The following is a 14,701-nucleotide window of genomic DNA, read 5'->3' as shown; positions in this document are numbered from 1 at the left end:
CCACATTCTGAAATGGCAACGGTGTGCTTTAGGACCATGCAGACGCCTCCGAGCGTCGGGTAGGTTGTTTGGAGTGTTTATCCGACTGGATGAATAAAAAATACACAAGCTGTATGTGAAAGTAAATTCGGAGTGAGGTCGGGTTTATGTAGGCTACATTGACATCTGATTTGCTCAACAAAGGACATAATTTCAATGTGTAGCTAGGTACACTATCATTCATCCATGGTTGATTGGATCTTTGGAAGTCTCGACAAACCATTTCTGTATGGACCTCGCTTTGTGCACGGGGGCATTGCCATGCTGAAACAGGAATGGGACTTCCCCAAACTGTTGCCACAAAGTTGGAAGCACAGAATCGTCTGGAATGTCATTGTATGCTGTAGCGTTAAGATTTCCCTTCACTGGAACTAAGGGGCCTAGCCCGAACCATGAAAACCAGCCCCAGACCATTATTCCTCCTCCACCAAACTTTACAGTTGGCAATATGCATTCAGACAGGTAGCGTTCTCCTGGCATCCGCCAAACCCAGATTTGTCCGTCGGACTGCCAGATGGTGAAGCATGGTTCATCACTCCAGAGAACGCGTTTCCACTGCTCCAGAGTCCAATTGCGGCGAGCTTTACACCACTCCAGCCGACGCTTGGCATTGCGCATGGTGATCTTAGGCTTGTGTGCGGCTGTTCGGCCATGGAAACCCATTTCATGAAGCTCCCGACGAACAGTTCTTGTGCTGACGTTGCTTCCAGAGGCAGTTTGGAACTCGGTAGTTAGTGTTGCAACCGAGGACAGATGATTTAGCACTCGCGATCCCATTATGTGAGCTTGTGTGGCCTACCACTTCGCGGCTGAGCCATTGCTGCTCCTAGACATTTCCACTACACAATAACAGCACTTACAATTGACCGGGGTAGCTCTAGCAGGGCAGAAATTTGCTGACCTGACTTGTTGGAAAGGTGGCATCCTATGACGGTGCCACGTTGAAAGTCACTGAGCTCTTCAGTATGGGCCACTCTACTGCCAATATTTGTCTATGGAGATTGCATGGCTGTGTGCTCGATTTATACACCTGTTAGCAACAGGTGTGGCTGAAATAGCCGAATCCACTAATTTGAAGGGGTGTCCACATACTTTTGTATATATAGTGTACCATTTTACTATCAACATTGAAACAAGGTCAAATAAAATATGTCTAATCAAATATGAAATTCAACATAATTTCAACCACCCCAATATACACTGAGTGTACAAAACATTAGGAACATAGACTGACCAGGTGAATCCAGGTGAAAGCTATGATCCCTTATTGATGTCACTTGTTAAATCCACTTCAATCAGTGTAGATGAAAGGGAGGAGACAGGTTAAAGAAGGATTTTTAAGCCTTGAGATAATTGAGACATGGATTGTGTATGTGTGCCATTCAGAGGGTGAATGGGCAAGACAAAATATTTAAGTGCCTTTGAACGGGGTATGGGCGTAGGTGCCAGGCACACCGGTTTGAGTGTGTCAAGAACTGCAATGCTGCTGGGTTTTTCACGCTCAACAGTTTCCCGTGTGTATCAAGAATGGTCCACCACCCAAAGGACATCCAGCCAACTTGACACAACTGTGGGAAGCATTGGAGTCAAAAATGGGCCAGCATCCCTGTGGAACGCTATCGACACCTTGTAGAGTCCATGCCCGACTAATTGAGGCTGTTCTGAGGGCAAAAGGGGTGTTCCTAATGTTTTGTACACTCAGTGAATATTGGATGAACAAGAATTTTTACTTTTCTATGTGGAATTTTCAATGCAATTTCAACATATACATAGTTCTGATGATTATGATGAAATTAGATTGATGTAACAACCTGTTAGTCAGGTTAAGTCAATGTATTTATGTTGAACTTTTACCCTAATTTCAATGTTTACAACGCTGGGTGAAATTAGATGAAAACAGTACTGGTTGGTGAATTTTTTCAAATCCAATGTATTTTCCACGTTGATTCCACGTCACAAAAAGTTGACAAATTACGTCTTTTTTTTTTTATTCAACAGTGTGTGCCCAGTGGGTAGTCACTGTTGCCTAGGGTCGGGTTTTCGAAACTACTTGCCCCAGGCCTCTTCCTCTCTCTGATGCAGTATCGCAGCACAGGTGATGGCTGGGAACTTAAAGGTTCCTCACATCTCTAGGTCACAGGCAGCCAGGCTGCAGTGATTTTGCATAAGAGAGAATTAGAAATGGCAAGGTAGACAGCTGTATGTGTACTGCATGTATAAGACGCAGACAGGCACAGTAATAATTACATAAATGCACACACTCTTCAAGAGTGTTCTTCCAGTGTGGTTCTCTGTTCAAGCAACCTCTCTTGATGAACACATAGTTGAAAGGGTGTTGTGTTTCATTTTACACCTTGGAGCTGTCTAAATAGGAGTATTTTTTTTGTCCTGTATGATAGAGGTGAGAGTGAAAGAAGGCCATGTCTAGACCATGAGTTCCCTCTACCATCATCACAAGCTCTCTGACCTCTCATTGCATGTTTGTAAAGCCCGATTTCTTGCTGCTACATTAGTGTCTCAATCTTCTCATTGTGTTCGGCTACACTCTCCATTTTGTTACTCCAACAAAACACATTTGAGTGCAGTGAGGTGTGCTGTAGGTGGATTTCTAATTGTAAACCAATAGCTATCTCTGTCTATATGTGGTTGTTTTTATCCAAGAACACCTTGTATAGCTGTATTGTAGAGGTGTTGTGTCATAGTGTGCCGTTTGCTGGTAAAAATCAACACATCCCAGAGAATAGTTGTCCAGATGGAGCTAGTCTCAGCGTTGAGGTAGGACTCACAACAGCACAGAACAAAGGCACTTTACTGAGCTGCAATAAAATCAAAGCAGTGTCTTCAAGTCTGAAGAAAGACTTGAACATTATTCTAATTTAGTCCTGTCCAATATATTATTTAAGATCATGAATGGGATTTCTTTGCTCAGGTTGTATATTCTGTTTGCTGTCCTTTTAAAAGTTTTGTCAAGCCCCTAGGTAAATCTTCATGGCAACACGAATGCCTTGAATGCATGTTGCATCGCTGCATCTACAAACTCTGTCCCTCTTTGACGCTTGATGGGACTGCTGTACCAGCTGAGCACGTAAAGAACCAAGGAATGAAGCTTGGAAGCAGCAATTATTGTTTTAAAACACAGTGCTGATGTGCTTTTTCCTGAGTAAGGTGCAGCTTCTTGGCTGTCAATGGTGTAAATGCCAAGATGTGCAATAGATTGTGTTGAATATGCAGCAAATTGTATGCATTCAACCAAATCCAGGGAGTATGTGCAGGCTTAAGGCTACTCTGTGTCTTAAATGTGTGTGCGCATGCATGTGGGGGTTCTTGATAATAGCCAGCTTGCATTATTTGTCTTTCTAAGAAACGTTATTTCTCAAAGCTCAGGCTTTTCATAGAATATAGGTAGGATGTGCTTTCCACAGTTACCCTTGCTTATCAGCCTCATCACTACTCATGAGCTGCATTTAAGAAAGAAGATGTCATTTTGTGTTAAACTGCAAGAAATAGCACTTTAAAGTCATATCAGAATACTACATTTTTTTAGTCACAGTTTAGAGGAAAGAGAGCATGTGTGATAAATTCAGTGCTTGAGTCTTTTGTACAGTTTTTCTCTAATTGGAGGAAGAAACTTGTCATTTCCAGGGAACCCAATGTGTCTTTTATTGTTATTCTGTGTTTAATTGGTGATTTGATGAATGCCCAGATGGTTGTCAATGGTGCAGCACACCTTCCCACATCAATAGCTAATTATACATGGTGCGTTAGTCCTGGTGTTATAGTATATGTTTTGTATTTTTTGTATTGCCTTACATGAGCTTTCAGACCAGAATGTGTTTAAGAGCAAATATATTATCTAATTTAAACCAATGTGGTTTGGTTTGGAGTCTGAATCTGATAATGTGTTGGGAATAGTTTTTAAAGAATGTGAACTGCTGAAGGAAATATTGAATAGACTTCCATGGAGGATAATTGAGATAGATACTCTCATTTTCAGGTCAATGGATGTTTAAATTGGATCCTTTCATAACTGCCATACAGATAATTAGATTCAGGGAAACTAATTTAGGTTACGCCTTAGTATTTTATTCAGAGATCTTTTCTCTCTTCAGCTCTTTGTGTTAAGCGTCCCAAGCAATGTCATGCTGAGATCTTATCAACATTAGTGACAGATCATTTTTGACCTTGCAAATGTGGGATCTTTACTGTAACTAGCACTGAAGAATCCAATAAGCATGTGGTGAGACAATATTGGATGATAGATGATTCCATGCAAAAACTGCTCTGTAAAGAGAAGCATTGTAGTACACCCTCCCCTCCCAAAGAAAAGCAGGAACATTTTCACAAGAGGGTGCTGCACAGACTATCCTGGGGTCTGTCTCCTTGGTGATACGCCAGGCAGGGGGACAGGGGGTTTACATTTACACATTGTGCCACTGCCAGCCAGGGTCTCAGCTGTTGCTATGGTGACTCCTAACACTGCCAAAATGTGAGATCACTTTAGTCAGGATATCCCAAGGCAATGCGGAAGCCCCAACAATGGACAAACTGTAGCTACTTACAGTGAAACAGAGAAGATAAGATAAGGTTATTTATTCCCTGAATGTTATTGGCGCATACTGGTGATGAGGTCACTAATCCCACTTACTACTACACCCCAGTCCTGTCCCACTGTTCCCCTGACCCAGTTTTCCAGTTCCCCTCTCCCCCACAATGCTGTTCTCAACGTCAAAGACTCCTGTGTACTCCACTCCTTAGAAGCTTTTATGTATCTTACTGGGACACACAGCTTTTATAGACTGAGATGAAGAATACATAATTATGATTGAAGAATGTAATGGTTTCATCGCTTTTCTCTGTTGTGCATTGTTTGTGCTTTGATGCTACAGTGACCATGCAGTCTGCACGTGTGAATGGGGTTGGAGGCCATTGAATGGAATTCCTGGCTCTTCAGAAGCGCAAGCTGTCACTGTCGCTGTTTCGATTGGCCAAAGATATTTTATGGCCAAGCCAAAATGTCTCGATTGGCTGGTCTATAAAACAGCCCATACAATCTATGATGTGTCTGGTTAATGTGCACCTTTTTGTTTCATGTTGTGAGTGATATGTCTCATGTTTCATATTTCCATCTGAGCTTTCAGATCTTGAATAATGCACTGTTACCTGACCTGACATTTGCTAATGTGGTAATCATAATCCAGGATGCCTTTCATAACATCTCTCTACTCCCAGCCCTCTCCCAGGCCTCTCTCTCCTCCCAGCCCTCTCCCAGGCCTCTCTCCTCCCATGCCTCTCCCAGGCCTCTCTCTACTCCCAACCCTCTCCCAGGCCTCTCTCTCCTCCCAGCCCTCTCCCAGGCCTCTCTCCTCCCAGGTCTCTCTCTTCTCTCAGGCTTCTCTAAAGGTCTCTCCCAGGCCTCTCCTCCCATGCCTATTCCAGGCCTCTTCCAGACCTTTCCCAGGTCTCTCACAGGCCTCTCCTCCCAGGTCTCTCCCAGGCCTCTCTCCAGCTCAGCCCTCTCCCAGGCCTGTCTCTCCTCCCAGGCCTCTACCAGGTCTCTCCCAGGCCTCTCCAAAGGTCTCTCCCAGGCCTCTCTAAAGGCCTCACCCAGGCCTCTCTAAAGGACTCCCAGGCCTCTCTAAAGGTCTCTCCCAGGTTTCTCCCAGGCCTCTCCGAGTCCTCTCCCATGCTGCCTGTGCTGCAGTGCTGAAACACACTGCTCTGTCTCTCTCACTGTCTGCTCACATGCTCCTGTCAGGTCCTCAGGAGCCTGATAGTCATGTGTCAGCCACCGATGAAGGAGCAGCCGCCTATGCTGCCTATTAGGCTATGCTGCCTAGGCCTGAATGTTTTATGAGGTATTACCTCCGGAGTACGTCGCCACTGTTTACCAGCATCACAGCGCAGCAGTGCTCTGATTGGCTAGCTGCACACTGCGTGGCTACCTCGCTCAATGATTACATCACATGTAGTTCCAGTAGAGCAGCACACTGAAGGCAAATCATCCCAGCTCTCTGAATCCCTTTCATGTGTTTTATCTAGGAAAGAAGCCACTTGCCAGCATCACTGTCTGGTTCATAATGAAATCCTCTTTGATGCAGCCTTCCAGGGTTTGGAGGCATCCTTTTTTATGGCTGTCTTTGGATGGGATCCCTAACCTCGTTAGGATTTATCACAGTTCCATAGCCCTGATATTCCACTGATTGACCGATATTGGGTTTCCGGAATTCAATAAAAAGGGCTTAGTGTGGCGGACAAGCTGCTCAACTAGTCTGTTCCAAATTCACACACTCACAAAAATGACAGCTGCCTCTATTTACACAGCCAGGCTTGGTACCACTGTGTTGGTGAGTGTTTGTGTGCTTTTGGGTGGGTGGCTGAGTGTCTTCTCCCTAGTCCCCAGTATCTCTTTGTGTGTGTTTGTGTGGGCTGGACAGACAGCAGGCAAGCAGTCTGTCAGTATAGCGATAACTGTCTGCCATGTCCTCCTATTGTACTGTCTGGGCTGTATTGAGTGAGAGAGAAATCTGAGAGGGGCCAGAGGTGATGCTCCAGCTGGGGCTATGAATACTAAACCTAAACTTCCCTGGCTCTACACAGGCCAAATGAACATACCACTATGACCACTATGATGACCTAGGGAGATAGAGAGAGAAGGGGAGAGGAACATAGCAGGGCATATAGACTAAAAGGAGAGAGCCTGTGGCTATGGCAGGGCTAACAGATTGCACAGCTTGTTGGAGATGTTTATATGCTCCAGTGGCATTATAAATGACTTAACACGCTGCACTGGAAGCCTCTGAGGGGAATGGGAGAGCCAGAGCAACCTCCACTCCTGGGGAGAAACTGTGTGTAAAGAATCAGGGTTGATGATTATCTGCAGTGAAAATATACAAATGTAGATGATCTTTATCTACTGTAGAATGCACTGCCTCAAGCGAGGTAACCTACCAGATCTGAGTTTCAAAAGCTGACCTGAAACAGGCTGTGAATCGCCTCTAGTCTCAAACACAATTATAGCTGAAATGTTATATTAGACTCAACATTTCTGCTACAATGGGATTAGGTTTCTTGTTATGATTTGACATATGGTTCAAACATGGTAAAGTAGTCTTTGTCTCATGGCTTTTTAGTCTATTCACGCACTGTATTATCCTGCGTGTGTGAACGTTAGTGCTGTATTTACATTTTAGTCATTTAGCAGACGCTCTTATCCAGAGCGACTTACAGTTAGTGAGTGCCTACATTTTTCATACTGGCCCCCCGTGGGAAACGAACCCACAACCCTGTCGTTGCAAGCGCCATGCTCTACCAACTGAGCTACATGGGGCTGTATGCCTGTTAGTGTCCCTGAGTATGTCCAGGCAGAGTATTTAGTGCTGGTGAATGTGTGTTGGCAGACTGTACCATAGTATTGCACAGTATACTGAAACTTCGGTACTTGTTTGGTACTAGAATACTTTCGGTACTTCTGTCAAATGTGTCTCACGGATCAACCCTGTCTATCAGTGCAGCCGACCCTTTATTATAGTGCGCACCTTTCCTGCTCCACTTACTCATTGCTAGCCTGCACTGGGAGTCTGGGCTGCATCATGTTAGCTCCCCACTCATGCTGCACAGAAGTGAACACAGTCTTGAATAAATGTTGAAACTGTTAATTACTGTTCGCAAAACAATGTCCATACAGGCTAGAACACTTTACAATGGAAGAAGATAGAGATAGCTTCCAGCTTTGTAGGCTTCCAGCTTTATAGCCTTAACTTTTCTTGCTAGCTGACAGCTAAAGCTAACTTAAGTTCACTACCCTAGTACTTTTAATATGCTAACCAAAAATATTCAGATTTCAAAGCTGATAGCCACCAAAAACGTTATTCATTCACTTAAAGCCGATTTACTAATGTGGTCCGGACGCTCGTTACGGAGGGTGTGCAATTGCGGAACCTCTGGAGGCTTGCGGAGGCCAAATCAAGATCTGTACGGCATCGCTGTGCACCTCCCAAATTCTGTAACAATGCGGAGGGCTCCGTATAGCTCCGTATAGTTCCGCATTGACATGATTGGTTGACGGTAGGTGGGGGCGGTAGATTAGATGATTTGATTAGTTTATTAGTCATATGCACAGGGTCACATATGTAATTACAGGGTACAGTGAAATTCTTAAGCTCCAACAGTGCAGGTCAAAAAGAGAAGTGAATGAAACAATAATACAAATAATAATAATAATATATACATATTTACAACTGTAACAATGATAAATGTCCATTGGAGGGTGGGGGCAGGGTAAATGTCTGGGTATAGAATGTCCATGGGGGGGCTATTCAGCAGCCTGATGGTCTGAGGGTTGAAGCTATTGGCCAGTCTGACAGTTTTTGCCATGATGCTCCTATACTGCCCGCGTCTGAGTGATGGAAACGGGGAGAAGAGGCCGTGGCTCGGGTGGCTGAGGTCCTTGATGATCTTCTTGGCCTTCCTGCGACACCTGGTGTTGTAGGTGTCCTGGATGGCAGGCAGTGTGCACCCAATGGTACGCTCGGCTGAGCGTACCACCCTCTGTAGAGCTTTGCGGTCAGCGGTGGTAGAGTTGCCGTACCAGGTTGTGATGCAGCCCTACAGTATGCTCTCGATGGTGCACCTGTAGAACACTGTGAAGGCCCTCGGGGACAGCCTCCTGAAGTTGAAGAGTCACTGTCGTGCCTTCTTCACCAGGGTGTCTGTGTGGTTTGACCATTACAGCTCCTCGGAGATGTGAACGCCAAGGTACTTGACGTTTTTGACCGTCTCCACGGCGGCCTCGTTGATGAGGATGGGGGAATGCCTAGCCTGCTTCCTCCTGAAGTACACAATCAGCTCCTTTGCTTTTCTGACGTTGAGAGAGAGATTTTTTACCTGGCACCACGCCGTCAGAGTGTCTACCTCCTCGCTGTAGGCCGTCTCGTCGTTGTTGGTAATCAGGCCTACTACTATCGTGTCGTCAGTGAACTTGATGAGGAAGTTGGAACTGTGTGAGGCCACGCAGTCGTGGGTATACAGGGAGTACAGGAGGGGACTGAGGGCACACCCTTGTGGGGCCCCCGTGTTGAGGATCAGCGTGGAGGAGGTAATGTTGCCTACCTTCACCACCTGGGGATGGCCTGTCAGTTCAGTCCCAGGGCTGTGAGCTTTTTGGTGAGCTGTGGTATTGAAGGCCGAGCTGTAGTCAATGAACAGCATCCTCACATATGCATTCCTTTTGTCCAGGTGGGTGAGGGCAGTGTGCATTGCAAAGGTGATTGCGTCGTCCATGGATCTGTCAGGGCGGTAGGCGGATTGGAGAAGGTTGAGTGTGCTGGGGAGGAGATGATGTCTTTGACTAGCCTTTCGAAGCACTTCATGATGACGGAAGTGAGTGGTACGCAGCCCTACAAATACAGAACGCAGTAACTACAGATTTGGTCAGGCTGTTATATTGGGCAGGTATTTTATCCAATTTAATTTGGTGTTTAATTTCCTGACACAAGAACAAGCCAGTTAATCAGAATATATCATGGAGTATCAGAAATTGCTGTCTGTCTAGACAGAAATATTTTGCAGACAGTAGTCATTCAGTTCAGTTAATTTCCCTTTCTTGGGCACGGGGATGATAGAGGACATCTTGAAGCAGGCGGGGATAACAGCTTGTGCTAGAGAGAGATTGAAAATGTCAGAAAACACAACAGCTAGCTGGTTTGCACATGCTCTGAGTGCGCGGCTAGGAATGCCGTCTGGGCTGGCAGCCTTGCAAGGGTTAACAAGCTTGAATGACATACACATGTACTCCGTGGAGACCGTAAGCACATAGCCCTCGTTGTCCTCAGGGGCTCTCCTCGGCAGCTCAGAGTCGTTATGCTCGAAGCGTGAGAAAAATGTGTTTAGCTCATCTGGTAGGGTGTCATTGGTGTCCGCGACGTGACTGGCTTTCTTTTTGTAATCCGTGATCGTTAGAAGGACCTGCCACATACGCCTCGTGTCCTACCCACTGAATTGCTCCTCCACTTTGTCCCTATACTTGTGTCTCGCCATCTTGATCGATCTGCGTAGGTCGTATTTGTACTGTCGTGGTCAGATTTGCCGAAAGGAGGATGGGAGAGGGCTTCATACCCTTGTCGAAAAGGCGTGTAGCAGTGGTCAAGAATGGAATTTCCACGAGTTGGACAGTGAATATGTTGATAGTAATTCTGGAGCATGGATCTCAAATTACTTTTGCTAAAGTCCACAAACTTCGTAAAAATAGCTATAATGCCAACAAATAAAAACATTGCAGCCTGCAGGTAGAAAATATCCTGGTAAAAATAAATAAACATTGTGTCAACTATTAACTTTGGTCCTATCAGAATCTTGGGCTAGCAAACTTGCAACATTGTATAAAATATTCTGTTTCCTGCCCCAGTGAGCTCAGGACAGACACAGCTGTAGGCTATTTGCGTAAGGGATAAGAAGTAATCAGGTAGGCCTATTTTATGACGTTTCCACTGGATCAGAGCATTACATTTTTCCCTTTTACGCTGAGTGGTTATCAAAAGAGAGAGACTGTAGGAAAAGGAGGGCCGAACAGGCCCCCATTAACATCGACAGGGCTGAAGTGGAGCGGGTCGAGAGTTTCAAGTTCCTTGGTGTCCACATCACCAACAGACTATCATGGTCCAAACACACCAAGACAGTTGTGAAGAGGGCACGACAACACCTTTTCCCCCTCTTAGGAGACTGAAAAGGTTTGGCATGGGTCCCCAGATCCTCAAAAAGTTCTACAGCTGCACCATCGAGAGCATCCTGACCGGCTGCATCACCACCTGGTATGGCAACTGCTCGGCATATGACCATAAGGCGCTACAGAGGGTAGTGCGTATGGCCCAGTACATCACTGGGGCCAAGCTTTCTGACATCCAGAACCTATATACTAGGCGGTGTCAGAGGAAGGCCCAAAACATTATCAAAGACTCCAGTCATAGACTGTTCTCTCTGCTACCACACGGCAAGCAGTACCGGAGCGCCAAGTCTAGGACCAAAATGCTCCTTAACAGCTTCTACCCCCAAGACATAAGACTGCTGAACAATTAATCAAATGACCACCCAGACTATTTACATTTACAAATTACCTCGACTAACCAGTACCACCACACATTGACTCTGTACCAGTACCCCCTGTATATAGCCCCCTACACCCAAACGAGGGCACTACATTCATCCACCTCTGGCCTGCTAGCTCCCCTACATCTACAGAAGCACAGTTCCCGCTCAGCCCAGTCAAAGCTATTTGCTGCTCTGGCACCCCAATGGTGGAACAAGCTCCCCAACGACGCCAGGACAGCGGAGTCACTGACCACCTTCCGTAGACACTTGAAACCCTACCTCTTTAAAGAATACCTGGAATAGTATAAAGTCATCCTTCTACCCCTCCCCCACCCCCTATAAAAAAATATATAAAAAAAGTGGTTGTCCCACTTGCTATCATAAATTGAATGCACCAATTTGTAAGTTGCTCTGGATAAGAGCGTCTGCTAAATGATGTAAATGTAAATGTAAATGTTATTGTTATGTAATTTTCTTGTGTTACTTTTTGATTTTATATATTTTTTAAACTTTAGTTTATTTTGTAAATATTTTCTCAACTCTATTTCTTGAACTGCATTGTTGGTTAAAGGCTTGTAAGTAAGCATTTCACAGTAAGGTTGTATTCTGTTGTATTCGGCACATGTGACAAATAACATTTGATTTGATTTGAAAAAAGTCACTTGAAAGGCATGAGCTCTGCTTTGTTTTTTGCGTAGGCTGTACACACTACATCAGTTACTCATTCACAATTTGACAAGCACTTGATAATGCCTAGAATTTCATGGCGGCATCCCGTTTGTGTGGCCGTAATGCACCCTAAAACAATCCATGCCTTTTGAGGCCAGTGGCCGTTGTGCCCTTCTCCCTGAGTGCTGGGCGCTCCGAATCACCTCTCACTCACATGGCTTGCCATCACGTGATCGGGTCTTTCTCACAGGCTACAAGTGAAGACAGACACATCGGGGACTCAACTGCGCGCGTCCTTATCCAATTCCGAGGTGCATATTGAAGATATTAGAAGAACTGTCCACGTTTACTTTTCGTCAGCCAACAAGATGAGTAGGCCTAACGAACAGCAAAAGCACTAGCCTATGTCAATCTACTATCCCCCATAGTACAAAAGTCGACCTATTCTGTTCGAGAAATAAATATTCCAAACATAGTCTGGGACATTTGTGGGATGCGATAGATCCCAAATTAGTACAACCACTAGCATCAAAAAACCTTTTTTACGCAATGTGGCTGACGCAACAGATCAGAACGTTTAGCTAAAAATTTTAATAAACAATTTGACTATTTCTTCACATTATAAGCGCAGCAATGCGCACATGGTAGTAGGCTATAAGCACGAATGTTCCATTAGTGGAAAACACCATTATCAAAAGTGACTGCAAATGCAATTATGCATGTAATGCTTTTATTATAAAGGTGCATTTTTATGGAGAAAATGATCTTCCCCAAACTTGAAACTCACGAGCTGCTTATGTATGCCAGTTAGGCTCTACACCCCTTGTCAATTGGATTGATGTGCTTAATTTTAAGAAGTTATTTGGGCACTTTAGTTGTGATACAAACCTTATCAAAACATATAGGCGTATGGGCTAGGCTACATGAGGTGTGCGACTATGATTCGAAAAAGTAGAGAAAAAAAAGGCATTGTTTCTGATGCTGGGCATCATTCACAAGTCATAATATATAATTCACAAGAGATAGGCTAATATTGTCACCCATCAGACTATTCTTGACTTAATCTTGTCTTTACATATACTAAATAATATATGTGTGAAATTTGTTTTGATTTAGAATGGACCCATTATCATGCACCTGTATCGAAACAGGGGCAGCGGAAAAAATACATGTCATCTATGCACTTAAATAGCGAAAGGAGGATGCTTTTCGCATCATCCCAGCCAGGTACGCTATACTCCTGTTGTAAATATAAGCAATGCGCTTAATATTAGGAAAGTTGAGAAATAAACATAGTAGGCCTAGCCTATAGAAGGCTGATGGGATCCTCGTCTTTTTATTAGAGATCATCACTCTGTTTTCTCGCGCAATTGCATAGCCTATAGAAATGTTGCGCAACATGAGCTCATGGGCTCTCATGAAGTGTTTGATTAGATTTTCGCTACATTTGCATTGATGTCAGAGTGATTAGAGGGACAATAGAGTGCTGAGTACCAGGCAGTTAGCAAGTTTGGTAGGCTACTAATGACCAGCAGCAGCATCAGAGCTTGGAGAAGCCTAATTACCGTGACTAAACGGTCACATGGAATTTGACTGCCTTCATGACTCATGACTGCCGGTGTGGCAGTAATACGGTCACCGCAACAACCCTAGTCCCTTCACACAGACAGCATGGTGAAGAAAGCACAACAGCGCCTCTTCATCTTCAGTAGGCTGAATGAATTTGGCTTGGCCCCTAAGATCCTCACAAACTACTACAGATGCACCATTGAGAGCATCCTGTCGGGCTGTATCACCGCCTGGTATGGCAATTGCACCGTCTGCAACCACAGGGCTCTCCAGAAGGTGGTGCGGTCAGCCCAAAGCATCACCAGGGGCACACTGCCTGCCCTCCAGGACATCTACAGCACATGGTGTCACAGGAAGGCCAAGAAGATTATCAAGGACCTCAAGCCACCCGAGCCACGGCCTGTTCACCCCGCAACAATCTAGAAGGTGGAGACAATACAGGTGCATCAAAGACTGAGAAACAGCTTCTATCTCCAGGCCATCAGACTGTTAAACAGTCACCACTAGCCGGCCCTGAACCTTAGTCACTGTTCTAGCCGGCTACCAACCAGTACTCTACCCTGCACCGTAGAGACTGCTGCCCTCTGTACATAGAGTCATAGAACACTGGTTACTTTAATAATGTTTGCATACTGTTTCACCTACTTTTTATGTACATACTGTATTCTAGTCATGGCTCATCCTATATAACTTTTTATTTTTCATTTTCAGGATTATGTGTGTATTCTTTTTTTTTATTGCAAGGTGTTACTGCACTGTTGGAGCTAGAAACACAAGCTTTTCGCTGCACCTGCGATAGAACCTGCAAATCTGTGTATGCGACCAATAAACTTTGATTAGATTTTTGCCTAGCGCTAAATGACTGCTAACATGCATCACGTTGCCACGTGAGCCCAGCTGTCTCAGAGTCCAGACACGGCCATGGCTGAGGCCTCACTAACCAGCCCCCTGTTCTCCCCTCTCCTCTGCTCCTCTTACTCTTTCTCTCTCTTCTCCTTTGTTCTATGGGTTACCTCTCTACAGCATCTCTCCTTCTGCCATGGTCCCACTCCTCTGCAGAGCTCTTCAGATAATGATCCCCCTCTCCCTTTACACTTTTGCGATCTCTCTTATCCTTAATTTCCCTAGGTCCTCTACCGATCTTAGTTGCTTCTCTGCTGCAGATTTGATGTGCCTCCCTCCTCTCTGGGCTTTCATATGGTCACTAGTGTTCTGGAGGAGAAAGCTCTGACACTTAACATGCTGTTCTGCATTTCAGCGTTTCCCTCCACGTGTCTCGCTGCTGCTGATGGTTAATGACAGAAGATGACAGAAGACAGTCCCTTTCTGTCTGTCACAGAGC

At 45.0% G+C, this 14,701-nt stretch overlaps 1 protein-coding gene across 1 annotated transcript in view; it reads left to right on the top strand.

Annotated features, from left to right (window-relative positions):
• The window catches only part of frmd5a (FERM domain containing 5a), a gene marked incomplete at both ends in the record, with an annotated part of 130,807 nt that overhangs the window by 11,070 nt on the left and 105,036 nt on the right, over window positions 1-14,701 (top strand). The window lies entirely within an intron of this gene.

Source organism: Coregonus lavaretus (assembly GCF_964263955.1).
Source record: "Coregonus lavaretus genome assembly, chromosome: 9".
Classification (NCBI taxonomy): Eukaryota; Metazoa; Chordata; class Actinopteri; order Salmoniformes; family Salmonidae; genus Coregonus; species Coregonus lavaretus.
This window is presented reverse-complemented; position numbering and strand designations above follow the sequence as displayed.